This window comes from Opisthocomus hoazin, chromosome 14 (assembly GCF_030867145.1).
Source record: "Opisthocomus hoazin isolate bOpiHoa1 chromosome 14, bOpiHoa1.hap1, whole genome shotgun sequence".
In the NCBI taxonomy this organism is placed as follows: Eukaryota; Metazoa; Chordata; class Aves; order Opisthocomiformes; family Opisthocomidae; genus Opisthocomus; species Opisthocomus hoazin.
Window position 1 is genome coordinate 20,267,953 of NC_134427.1, and position 13,617 is coordinate 20,281,569.

A 13,617-nucleotide genomic window follows, 5' to 3' on the forward strand; every position below is an offset into this window, starting at 1 on the left:
GCAGCCCAGCTCTGCACCTGTGCTTCGCTCTGGGCGGTCGCAAAGACTGCTCCGTGAACGGCAGGTAATGCGGGCTTTGTCTTAGCCGAGTCGGGAGCCTCTCATTAGTTGAAACAGCTGATCAGGCAGAAATCTGAGGGGCTCTGCAGTTAATTACAGGGCAGGGTTAGATGGTGGGTAGTAAAAATATCTGTTGCTTGGCTATGCCACTGTCTCTTGCTAGCACCGGTGGGGGCCGATTGCGCGGTATTATCCGTGTAGATAAGGTTAGATGTACTATTCAGGAGAGTACTGAATCTGGGCAGCCCTCTGTCCATGGGACTCATGATTTTTTTTTTGGACTTTTTAATTGTTCTGTATTAATTGGATATGATCTGCCTTGTGCTTTCTTTCACTGAAGAGATGCCAGGGAGACTGGATTTTGGTTGTGCAGCTACAGTATCAGCTTGATTGTACAGCTACTGATCTTGTGGCCAAGAAATTTGAATGTCTTTGAGTGCCTGAGACACCAAACAGAGTGCTGGAATATGGTCTTGCAACCACACAGCACTGGGCTTGATACAGTCACATGTTATCGCTGTAACCACTACTTCATGGACATTTCCTAGTTGCAGGAGTGTGAAAGTAAGGATAACCAGGCATCTCTGCTGTATCGTCCTATAAAGCTTTGCCTTTTCTAAATAAGCTACAGCCTTACCGCATATGAATTACTTTCTGGTGAAAGTGGGACTTTCAGAGTATTTTCAGAAACACAGATTGAGAGAAGGTTACTTGGTGGACTCTTTCAAGTTGATGAAACTATTTTCCAGAACACAAACTACACCTGAAGAAACGGCACCGCTAGTGAAGCTTTGCCTCAGAACACAGCAGACATTATCTTCACCCTGAGTGAAGTCAATGGCAGCAGTGCTTCTGGTACAAACGGAAACAGAATCAGTACCTGTCAAAGAGCATCAGGTTGCAGATTTGCCAATACTTGAATTGCCAGCACAGATGGGGGCAGTTTATGAGGTTTTCACGGATATAAATTATATATTTTGAAAAAAAAATAATATGCAAAAAGTGATGTGTTTTTCAAAGCCGTTTATGCCTTCTGATTGAAACCTGACTGTAAACCAGTTATTTTAGACTAGCCATCCTCTTAGGCTTATAAGTTCATAGAAGTAATTACCTTCACTAATACGCTTGTTTGATTTGTTAGTGTAGCCTGCCGGTGGCAGTGAAAATACAATAAATGGGTCTGCAGTTCACTGTGTCCTGAAGAAGTAACTTATTAAACAAACATAACATAGAATAAAAAACACTTCGAGCAGTAGAAGGAAGCATTAACCATCGCTAATTCCAGTTGAACTTGGAGCTGGCGCACTCTTCGGAGCAGAACCGTAGGAAGCATTGCCCCCCAGTGGTGGCGGGCAAGTATTGCTTAGGGCACAGCCGCACAAGTGTTTGTCCATCCGACTGCGGACGTCGCGGTGAATGGCTCTGCTGCTCGCAATTAATAGCAGCACAGAGCGTGCAAAGCCTTGTGTTGTGTCCTGCCGTTGTACGATAACTAATGGGGTCTGAAAAGAGCGAGGCAGCGGTAGTCAGAGGTGGTTTATTTTCAGAGCATGCCGAAAGGTACAGAACTTGATGCCGACATCGTTTGTACCCCAGTGAGTTCCTCACTTTTAGGCCAGAGCTGCTGAACTCGCAGTCTGACCCCTCCATACCGTGAGAAAATACCGAACGCCCTCGGTTCCTACTACAGCTGAGCACAAGCTGGGGTGCGTTTGTGCAGGTGTGTCACAGGCACACAAAGCCACGCGAGGTTTCCGAATGTTGCAGCAGCCAGGCTTCCCCACTGCCGGCGGGAGAAGGCTCTCCTGGGTTTCAGGCACTGCTCTGGAGAAACTTGCTTCTTTTTCTTTGTGCTGCCATACTCTGAGGATTCAGTCTCCAGGGCCTCACTTGAAAAATGAGGAGTCGTCATTTGCTGCTCCCGAGCCTAACTGACCTAATTGCCTTCTGAGGACAGTAAGATTATTTACACATGTATTTGTGTGCCGCCTTCTAGAGCTTTTTAAAATCATTGTTCCGTCGATACACTGGTTTTTGCCAGTGGTATTTTTTTGTCTGAACCCTGGTGCGTGGCGATTGATTGTCAACAATATGACAGGAAGGGCATGCGCTGGGAATGCTGCTAGAGTCTGGTGACGTGATGATGCCTGTTCTGTACCTGCTCCTGGAGGGTCCCAAAGTCTGACACTTCTCAGTTACCCTGGCACAGCATGTAGACGTAGTGCAAGCCAAGGACTTGGGAGACTTGCTAATGATTATCTGGATTACATCTGCTTCGACAGTAGGCTCTTTGGGGATTTGCCTCTTAAATCCTGGATGTACAGGATTCTGTCTGTTGGGATATATTTGGTGAAGCTGGGTTGCCACCTAAGATTTTTTCCAGTATAGAGACGGGTCAGCATTTTAGCAGGAACAGGCTCAGAATGTGTAACTGTAATAATCATGATTAATTTTCCTTTGCTCGTCTCTAAAGATAGAAGGGAAAGGGATGGGTCCTTGGAGCAGTGACCTATCTGCTGCTCACCATTGCTTTTAGCCTCATTTCCGGCGCTCACAGCGTGCTTCAGTCGCAGGGGCATGTTCAGTGTGAAGCTTGCACCCTGAGCTTTGGAATGCCTTCAGCTGAAAACTTGTCTCAAATCCTCCATTGAGGCTTTTTACGAGAAGAGCCCAACCTGTCCGAACACTCACAGGGATGCTTTGTGTAGACCTTTCTGTTTCTTCATAGTCTTCAAACATAGTCACAAACTGAAGCTTAGGAAGTTCTGTCTGAACATGAGGAAGAGCTTCTTCACTCTGAGGGTGACGGAGCCCTGGCCCAGGCTGCCCAGGGAGGCTGTGGACTCTCCTTCTCTGGAGATATTCCAGACCCGCCTGGACAAGGTCCTGTGCAGCCTGCTCTGGGTGACGCTGCTTGGGCAGGGGGTTGGACTGGGTGACCCACAGAGGTCCCTTCCAACCCCGACCATTCTGTGATTCTGTGATTCTCCCCTCCTAAGTACATCCTTAGAAAGCTTTAGAGAGGGTCTGCCTTCGGAAATGTCTGTGGAGGTCTTCCTTGGAAACTCCTGAGTTACTAACCATCAATTTACTCTGCTAACTTAACAAGCAGATGTTTGGCTGCAGCACTGGCCAAAGTAAAAGAAGTAGCAGCGAATAAATGCACCATTTTTCATTAAGAATATCAGTAGCATGATATAAAAATTGCCAAGTTTTGAGGAGAAACAGTCTTCGTTATTTTTCTCTTGTGATTACTTCAAATGCAGCAGAGTGGTTTTTTACTTCAGGTTTGTGGTTTTTAAGAGCATTCATTTCCTTTGGGAGTTCATCTCTGTTTTATCAACAGCAGATTGTTTTTTCATATTGTAGTTTTTATGGGGAGAAATATGTAATTTTTATACACACTGGCAGTATATTATTAATAAAATACTGATAACAACAGTGAGACATCAGTTACCAATTTCTAGAAGAAAAACTCAAACAAAAAAAAGGAAAAGAGAAGAGCGCGTTTGAAATAGTAACCCAGACGTGATCTCCAGAGGTGACCAGCTGCTGCCAGCTCCCTCTTTCATTGTATCGTGCGTGATGCCCATAGCTGCGAGGTAGCCTTGTATTCAGTATGTAATGCTCTATATGTCCAATAATACCTCGTCAGGGCTTTGTGTTATGGGCTGTGGGACTGACTTTTTGTTGCATAGTCTCACTTCTCTCCCAGGAGGAGAGCAACTGAACACGGTGAGTAGTACGGCTGGTGCCTTTTCGACGGATCGTGTTGTTGGACATGTGTATTTTGGTAGCTCCCCGAGGCCCGGGGGTAGCTCTGTACACTAACTGAGGAAATTTTTCAGGACTCAGCCTGTCAAATCTCCTGTGCTGCCTGTTCCTCAGACTCGTGCCCTCTTCTTGCACTCTGGAAAAAGAGGTTTACTCGGAGAAGGATCATAGCAGGACTGTACCATAGATCACACTGAGACGGAGTGTGTGCGCATAGTGAGGAGAAGAGGGAAGGGAGGAAGCTGAACCTGCTTGCACATTTAATAGGAAACACTTCCAAGGATATTCCACCGGCCTAGGACAGCTCGCTGGCTAATGCACATTTGTTTTCCCACTTCCCAGACTAGCCTGGAAGGTCCCGGAGCACACACCAGCAGGCCTGTGAGATGGTGGCTGATCCACCGGGTGCTCATGCAGTGACTCCCTTCCTATGTGTTCCGTAGGGTTCCCTGAGCTATGCAAACCTTTGGCTGTTTCCCATAGCTGTCACCTGGCTGTACCAAAATATGAACATTTGAAGCCAACGAAAGCTGGTGTGAATTCACAGTGTGTTAACGAGTGCTGTCGGTAGCTGCCACGCGGCTCTTCAGACACCAAGCTGAGAAAAGGCATCGCTCACTGGGATGAAGCAAAACGCTGTTTCTTTGCCCTTCTCTGCCAGTAAAGCTGTCAGTGGATTGCTCAGTGCTGTCTTTAAAAGAACAACGTTCTCTAATTACAAGCAGGCTTGTACTGGAAGTGCTATCTAGTAGTAAGGCAGATGTGCAGATGGGACACCTACGTCTTTCCGGACATTTTAATACTTCCCATTAGTGGATAAGCAAATCTCTGTGCCTCTCGGTCTCCCCTGCGGAGAAGTAGAATGGAGGTGTTGTAAGGCTTTGCTGAAGCACCATCTGTGAGATGCTTGGAGATCCCTGGGATGGAAGGAGGGTAGTGGCGGACGCGTGTGCTGACATATCGTGGGGATCAGAAATGTGTTTTGGGGTGTGAGGAGGGATTTGTAATAGTCTGTGTTAGATTGTTAATGGCAATTTGCTTTAATTACTTTGTGGATTTGTTTGCATCAGCTTCGTGCACAGTCTTGTTTCTTTTCTATTCATTTCAGGAATCCGATAGGGGACGGTTGATTTTCCAGCATTCATACACATTGGAGAAGAATTTTAAAAACTTGAAAGTATCAATAGCGCTTTAGTGGTTTCATGAAACTGTCAATTTTTTTTCATTGGTTTTATGAAACTGCTAGGTTACAACAGATGGATTCATTTATCTCGCTATGTCTTTATACATATTTAGATGGCTCCCATCTCTGTGGGACTTGTGTGCGTCCCAAGTATTTTAAAATAGAAAAAAGCTGTTTCCTTCTCTGCCTCGCCTTCTCTCTAGGCCATAAGAGGAATAGCTTGATTAGTCTATGGGGCTTGGATTTGCTGGGCTGGGTACTAGCATTCCCTGCATGTTTCTGTGCGAAGCAACGGAGCTGAGGAGAGAAGTTTTGCGTTTACTTCTGAACGCGTTGAGATCTGGGTGATTTGTATCTCCGTGAGGCAAAGTAAGTTCCATAGTGCAGAAATACTGCCTGGGAAAGACGAAATTCCCACAGTCTTGTCTTACCCCTTTGTCAGTGGCTGCAGTGCTCGAGCAGGAGCTGGCTGTGGAAGAAGGTGATGAAGGGCTCTGAGTATTGGAAAAAGAAGACCAAAGTCTGTACTTAGTAAGAAACCAGGGCGAGCAGAGCGCCAGGCAGCTCTCCATTGCGAAGCAGACATCTGCTGTATTTTACACCAACTGTGGTTTATTTCCAAGCGTAGGGAGCTGCAGTAGTTAAGCTGCAAGACACAAATCCCTGCATCAGTGTGTCCAGGCTCCTTAGGATGAGGTGCAGTCCTCTGGCCAGTCCCACCTGGAAGAGGGCATTTCTGCTGACACGGCTGTCTGCCATCCACCAGCAATGCCCTCGGGCTGTGGGGCGGATGCAGCCAGCTGATTGAGCAACTCCCGTGCTGTTGGGATGTGAAGGAAGTGTTCAACACAAAACTGAGCACAGAGTTGAATCTGTGGACTCCAGAACAGCAGGTCCTGACCGTGCCACCGGACAAAATAGATGTCAGCATCACTGAGCATTCCACTTTCGCCACAAGGAAGAAGTGATTAGATTTAGATTGGATATTAGGAAAAATTTCTTTACTGAAAGAGCGGTGAAGCATTGGAACAGGCTGCCCAGGGCAGTGGTGGAGACCCCATCCCTGGAGGTGTTCAAAAAACGTGGCGTTGGGTGGATGGCTGGACTTGATGATCTTAGAGGTCTTTTCCAATCTTAATGATTCTATGATTCTAAGGGGCAGTGCCAAAATTTTACAGGGGTTAAGTTCCACCGTGATGCTGTGAGCAGGTGGCTTCTGGGGACACCAGAGACCTCAGTGAAGTGTCCCAGTCGTCTCCTGTGAACATCTACATTATCTGATGTGAGTTACTCCTGCAGTAGAGTTTAGAAGAGCCTTTTCCAACCCATCTCCGCCAGCACCCGCATGCCTCCAAACAATTGTCAGGAGTTTCCGCTGCTGTGTGTTCAGGCCTGCCCAGGCTAGCCTTAATCTTTCTGATCTGGGCAATGTGAGCATTGTAAACATGGTGGCACGGATCTTACCAACCTTGCCAGGGGGTGCGGAGACATTTTTAGGTTGATGCCACCAAACGCTCCTGACTAGTGGCATCCCTGTAAGGTGGAATCCAGTTCGCTCAGCCGTGCCTGTTAAGTGCTGTCTTCATGCTTTCCTCCTGCCTATGGACAGGTTGTGGTCTTTTGGTCCATGTGCCCTGCTCCACTTTCACCGGCTTTTCTTGTCTCGTCTTTTCTGCTGGAGGTGATCGGAGCACCCCAGTGAGCTGTGTGACGGGGGAGGTGGGTAGGGGAATTCTCTAGAGCAGCTAAGATGGAGGGAAGGATGGGGTTTCACCTCTACTCCTGTGCTTCTTGGCTGGGGGAGATGTTCTGCGAGTGTCTTTCGACATGACAACGCATGCTGAATTAAGAAATTAACATCTGCGGCCAGCAGGACAAGGGAGGTTCTCCTCCCCCTCTGCTCTGCCCTGGTGAGGCCCCATCTGCAGTGCTGTGTCCAGTTCTGGGCTCCCCAGTTCAAGAAAGATGAGGAGCTACTGGAGAGAGCCCAGCGGAGGGCTACGAGGATGATGAGGGGCCTGGAGCATCTCTCCTGCGAGGAAAGGCTGAAGGAGCTGGGCTTGTTCAGCCTGGAGAAGGCTGAGAGGGGACCTTAGAAATGCCTATAAATATCTGCAGGGTGGGGGTCAGGAGGACGGGGCCAGACTCTTCTCAGTGGTGCCCAGCGACAGGACAAGGGGCAACGGGCACAAACTGAAGCAGAGGAAGTTCCGTCTGAAGATGAGGAAGAACTTCTTCGCTCTGAGGGTGACGGAGCCCTGGCCCAGGCTGCCCAGGGAGGCTGTGGAGTCTCCTTCTCTGGAGATATTCCAGACCCGCCTGGATGCGGTGCTGTGCAGCCTGCTCTGGGTGACCCTGCTTGGGCAGGGGGTTGGACTGGGTGATCCACAGAGGGCCCTGCCAACCCGACCATCCTGCGACTCTGCGATCTGCCTCAGTTCGCTGACCTTCACCTGGTGTCTCCGCTCCGTTCTGGCCGAGCGCAGACCCCCGCCAGCCCCTCGCCCCTCGCCAGCCCCGGCGCCCGGCACGGCTGGAGCTCGCTGCGGGGCCGGCAGCTGCCGTGTAACGGCCCCTGCCCGCCCTTCTCCCCCGCCACCCCCCGCGCCGCGCCCAGCCCTCCCCTGAGGCGTGCGGCCTCCGCGCCCCGCCAGCTTCCCCCGCAGAGGGGGAACAAGACGATCCCCCCCCCCCCCTTCCCCCGCCTCCAAGGCGATCTGTGCCTTTCCGCCGCCGGGTCCCAGGGAGCGGGAGCGGGGCAGCCCCGCGGTGGGGCCGCAGCCGGCCCCGGGGCATCGCGGAAGGGGGGGGGGACGGACGGACGGACGGGTTTCACTTCCGCCTGGCTGCAGGAACCACAAGCCCTCAGAATATATTAGAATAATAATAATAGAAAGGTTCCCCCACTACACACCACCACCGCCCCTTGCTTGTCCCCCCCGCACTGAAGGGGAGGAGGGGGAGGCCGCACCACGGCGGGCGCCGGCTGGCAGAGCGGTGCGGGGCCGGCCCGGCGCTGCCCGCAGTCCCCCGCCGGGAGGACGAGCGCATCCCTCCCGAGACAAGGTCTGTCCTTCGCTTTCTTACCCTGCGCGCTCGGAGCAGCCCTTGGCCTGGGCGGAGAGAGAGGGGAAAGGCAGGGCTCCCGCAGCCTGCTTCCCGCAGAGCCCGGGCAGGGGCTCGGTGCGGGGCTGCGGGCTGGGGGGGACCGGGGAGAGCCCCCCAGCCAGCTGGCCGCTCCCCTCGGTGGTTTCCAAGTCTCTGGCTTCAGACCACCCCAGCCGTCTGTGCTCAGCGTGCGGCCCGGGGAGCGTCGCCCACCTGGGCAGCGTCGCCCACCCGGGCAGCGTCGCGACATGCGGCCCGGCTGGCTGGCGCAGGAGCGGGGTGCCAGGCTGCTGGGTGACTCTGGTGGGGTGCAGCCTGGGTGCGAGGCCGGGGGGTCCGAGCCGCCGGGGAGCCGGGATGCTGGCCCGCTGCGCCGGGTTCAGTGCGTTCCCATCCCGGGTGTATCGTAAGCGATTTCCCCTCCCGATACCTGCAGATCAGTGGCTTGGCACAGATTGAACATTTCCCAACTTTTGCCGTGCCGTTATTTTGAATCTGGAGGCTCAGTGGGGTGGTCTTGCCTGTCTTTGCGTGAGTCGCTTCCAGGCTCACAGGAAGGGAATAAGTGGAACGGGCTCCCGTTGAAGCCAGTCGCAGCCTAAATCTCCTTGTGTTGCCAGTGGCGTAACCCATCTCGCCTGCCTAACCGTTCCTGGGTTAGATCCGATGCCCTGCTTCGAGGGAACGCCATCGAGCTGTCTGAGCGGTCGAAGAGGCTGCCAGTGGTGAACAGAACGTGAGAACTGGAGATGAGCGCTGTGAACTGCTGAAACAGGGCGGGAGGTGAAATGAGCCCCGCTCCGCGTGGGTCTGGTGCAAAGCTCCCCTCCGCCCTTGTCACTGTCACTTCAGAGCAGCGTTCCGCTTTTCTCTCTTGGCAAACTCTGGGCACACTTTGTAGTGAGCACTGAGATGAGATAAAACTGTGTTGCAGCAAAGTCACTAACGCTGGGAGAGATCCTGGCCGGGATGGCTTGCTGGCTGCTGGAGCACGTGTCATCTTCTTCGCTTTTTTTTAAAAAGTAGCTGCTCTAACAAAGTGTTGTACCACCGCTTGTAAATAGTTTTCTTCACAAAGGTGAAACTTAGGGTCTGCATGTCTTCAGGTAATTCTCACTCGAGTGAGAATTGTCAGGATCATACAAAAACTCAGCTTAGGGTAAGCGTATCTGAACTGGGAGAATAAACGCGCTGACTGCTGTGATCTCCGGCGTAGGTTTTAAAAGACAGAGAGGCTGACGAGCTGAATGGGTAGGGCCATTCCAGTGGCTCTTACACTGAAGGTAGCTTCTTAACCAAGGATCATAAATGTGCTGATTCTGTTTATATTTATCTTCATTTGCCTTTTTACATCTATGTTTGATATCTAAGAGAGCTGAACACCTTGGATTCCAGAGTGCTTTGATACCTCAAGCCTGTAGATTGGTAGCTGAGCCTTGTACTTGGGAAGGCTTCTAGAAGCCTGCTCAATTTAGCCTTACTGAGATGTATAGCAAAGTGTAGGGGAAGGGATTTGCTTAAGGCCACTGAACGACTGTGGAAAAGACCCTGGCCCATCGCTGCCATGTGGCTGCCTGCCTCTTCCCTTTGCTTTCCTCTTGCCCCTTTTTGGCCAGCCACAAGTGTGAGAGCTAGAGTTGTTCACCAGCTCCTTGCCCTCCTTTCTTAACCTTCTGCAGCACCTACGGTCACCAGAGGGAAGAGGAAGTGCAAGTTGTTCGGTGTGCGCCGACTTACAGACATGGAAGTGTGGCGCAGAAGAAATAAGAAGCAGTGGGATAATGCAGACTGAGAGCTGTTTTGTGAAAAAAGAAAAAACAATTGTTCCATCTGTCATCTTGCTCATTTCCTTCCATGAAGTCTGAAGGTGTGTTGAAAACAATTTGAAAGTTGGTGTTCTGGAGCATGGGCGTCAGGCTCCTGAATTACATTGGAGAGAGCGAAGTGACTTGTCAGGGGTCCCCAGTTACTCCAGCCAGTGTGCGGGAGTCTGGTGGCGTGGGTAGCTGCAGAGGGTTGTAGGAATGGGCTACTGAGCACACTTATCCTTTTGCTTGTGAACGTGCAGAGAAAGGGAAAGAATTGTCTTTCCTTCTGCTTCCCTTTGAATAACTTCTTCTGAGGTCCCTTCTGCCTGTGATGTGACCGGAGTTTGGGGTGGAGGCAGGACGCAACTGTCGCTTCTCAGTCGCCTGGAGGGGAAAGCCCTGCTTTAACGTGGCTGGGCGGTTCGGCAGATCTGCTGCTGTAGCGTGGTTAACGGCTGCGACAGCGTGGGGAAGTCGAACTCAGCTGCATACCGTGCGCGTAAACTGAGTCTCGTGAAGGTCATCATCACTTCGGAGTCGGTTACACTCAACTGGGAGCCTGGGGCTTATACCGCGTAAACATTTGCTAAGGACAGAGAGGGCTGCATGGTACGTAGGAGTGACAGGAGTAAAATCTTAGTTTTGGATATATTGTTCGTTGCAAAGATGTCAAAAGAAGTGAGAGGTGCTTTACCTGCTAACGAGATACAGTCCTGCAGGTAAAAGCACAGCATAGAGCTGAAGAGCGTTGTGCAGGTAGACCCATTCCTCTGCCGTGAGGCACCAGTGATCCAGAGTCCGTTGGGAACTGTGAGTCTTTCTGCTTCTGCTTTCTGATGGAGACCTGGGAATCACAGAGATTTCATCTTGGTCTTTAAAAATTACAGTAACAACCCTGTGCCACCTCCCCCAGAACCCCCACCAGCAGCAGCAATGTTACTGAATGGTATTGTATGGATTTCTCTTTTAAACTGGGTTTAGTCTGCAGAAGCCAAGGAAATCTGAATATTTATCTGCATTAGCAGGACGGCATTAGACCCAAAATCCTTAGCTGCCGTGAATATTTATTCGTATCTTCGCTGGCTTCAAACTGCATCTCTGGCCAACTGCCATTCCTGAAGGTTATTTTCACAGAGGTTTTGGAGTGGACGCTCACACGTTGATACACCTCCGGATTTTGTGTTCCCTGATATTTCTAAACAGATTGTCAGTAGTTGGCAAAACAACTACATGAAAGCAGACAGTCAGTGAAGAAAGTAAGGGCCCAAAAATACCTTTGGGCGTTGGTAGATATCACTTTAAATCATCAGAACATAGCTATTTTAGTGTACGTAAGTACTCCCAGTCTCTCACAGTGCTCTCTAAGATTAAGCAAGTGCTTTAAAAATGTCCTTCTTGTTGAAGTCTTAGCCTTCCAGACAGAATGAGATGCATTATGAGATCCTATAGGACTTCTTCTTCTGATTTTTCTCCCCAGTAATCTTTCTTCCAGTGCATCACATTCTAGAGGGCTTCACTATGTTGTTTGTCGATACAGGCTCCTGGTCTGTTGAGCACAGCAGGGTTTGTGTAGCATCTCCCTGAACACACTGAGACCACGGTGGATGAAGCGTTCACAGAGTGCACGGAGAAGGTTTCTGAGTGTAAAGCTCTCCAGAGCAGATGCTGACCGTTGTGGGTATTTTATGGGTAGTGCTACTATTCGTCTTAGCTTGATCAGTGCAGAGGGTCAGCTTAAGTATTATAAACATGTATTAATATTTACTAAGGCCCTATGGTGTGGTCCCAAATATACCCAGGAAAAATCATAGAATAAGGTAGGATGGAAGTGACCTGTGGAGGTTATCTAGTCCAACCTGCTGCTCCAAGCAGGGCCAATTTATAGCACGTTACTCAGGACTTGGTTCAGTTAACAATATCTCCAAAAATGGAGATCCCACAACCTCTCTGATGTCATTTCAGTGTTTGACCAGCCTCATGAAAATAAGTAATATCTAATCAGAATTCTCTGTGTTTCAGTTAGTGTCTGTTACCTGTCACTGTACACCTCTTGGAAGAGTCTAGCTCCGTTTTTCTGTACCTTCTTGTCAGGTACAGATATATAGATACGTACATGTGTAGACATACAGAGAGAGGGAGGCTAGAGGAGATGTGAAAGGGGCCTTTTTATAGATGCTGCTGTTTACAGTTTTTTCCATATTTTAATTTTTTTTCTCTAACTAGACGTGTTGAGACAGGGTTTTGGAGCCAGTGGTAGTAGCAGTGCAAGAGCATGTGTCGTGTGCTAAGATCTTCACGAGGTTCACTCCGATGTGAGGTTAAGGCTGGCACAGCTGTAGCCTTGCAATGAACCCGTTGAGTGTTTTCACGGAGGCTCCGAAATCCTGCCTTCGAATCCAGCACTATGTGACAGTCTGTGGCCTGTGTGACAGGACTGGATTAAGGGCTGAATTAACGTGTCTCCTTCCACCCGTGGACTTTTCTGTGAACCTCTCGCAGTTTCAAGCACTTGAAACCCATTCATTGGCATGTTTTTCTCCTACGGGATTAATCTGATTTTGGAGCGGATCCATCCCATAGTATTTGTATGGCGTAAGACATTTCCTTCCCTGATACTGCACATGTCCGAGTGTGCTCCAGGCAGTCGCAGACCAGCGTGTCAGCACTTTCCCAAACTTCAGTCCTTGGATACTGTCAACTGGTAGCATTTTCTGCAAGGCAGCTTGTACCCGGGAGCATCAAGGGCTGCGGAAGGGATATGTTTCCGTGGGAAAGGGTAGGGGTTGGATCACCTGCTCGGCCCGGCGTGTCACTAGCGCCTCATGAACAAGAGCTTTGGAACACGTGTCAGCCGAAGCAGAGGTGAGACCATGTAGGAGACAAAATCTCCTTTGTAGAGGAGATAGTGGGTAATGTCCCCTCCTAAATACAGCGTTTGCGAGTGCTGAAGTTAAGCAGTTTGGACTTGATTTTCCCCACCCCTCCCACCCCCTGGACCGCTGCTCCTTTTCTATAATGTTGTTGTTAGGTTGTGTGGAGATCGTTGATGAAATCTTTTCCAATAGGCTCGAGCAGGTTCATGCACTTTGACCTACCCGTGATGATGAATTAAAAATCAGTTAAACACTGATTGAATTTTCCGTAGTAATTGCTGTTCTAGTCCTTAATGGCTAATTTATGCAGAGGTTAGCAAAGAGCAATAATCAAACAGTGTGTCTTACATAATAAGGCAGAGGATCAGCTGGAAAAACTGACCTGCTGCCTGGCAGTTGGTGTGAACTCGTTATTTTTGTGGAAGCATGGGAACTGCTATGTTAGAGTAGGTCTGAAGGTCACCTGCTCTGCTGTTCCAGCCTGCTAGGGCTCGTCCTGGGTGGCCCAGCAGACAGCGTAAGGACTGTACCGTAGGGACTTGCTGGCTGTTTCCCCACACTGGAGCTCATTTTTTGCCTTCAGAGATCAGCACGCAGTTGAATATGTTTTTCAGAAGTTTGTCATTATGAATTTAAGAACGCTTTCCAGCAGTAGTGATATGCAATCCTGGAATAGGCTACCTAGGGAGGCTGCGGCATCTTCACCGCTCATGATTTTTGGGAGTAAAAAAGCAAGTATTGTCGAGGACATGAGTATTGAAGTAGGGGGCGCAGGTCTGCAGTGTCAGCAGAGAACTTCCATTTCCCATGC

General features: G+C 49.9%; 1 protein-coding gene across 1 annotated transcript in view; it reads left to right on the forward strand.

Moving 5' to 3' along the window:
- The first annotated feature begins 7,899 nt into the window (after positions 1-7,899).
- The window catches only part of PAK3 (p21 (RAC1) activated kinase 3), a 156,013-nt gene continuing 150,295 nt past the window's right edge, over positions 7,900-13,617 (forward strand). Inside the window, exon 1 of the mRNA XM_075435380.1 lies at positions 7,900-8,083. The gene's annotated coding sequence lies outside the window, so the exon portion shown is untranslated. The remainder of the gene's footprint in view (positions 8,084-13,617) is intronic.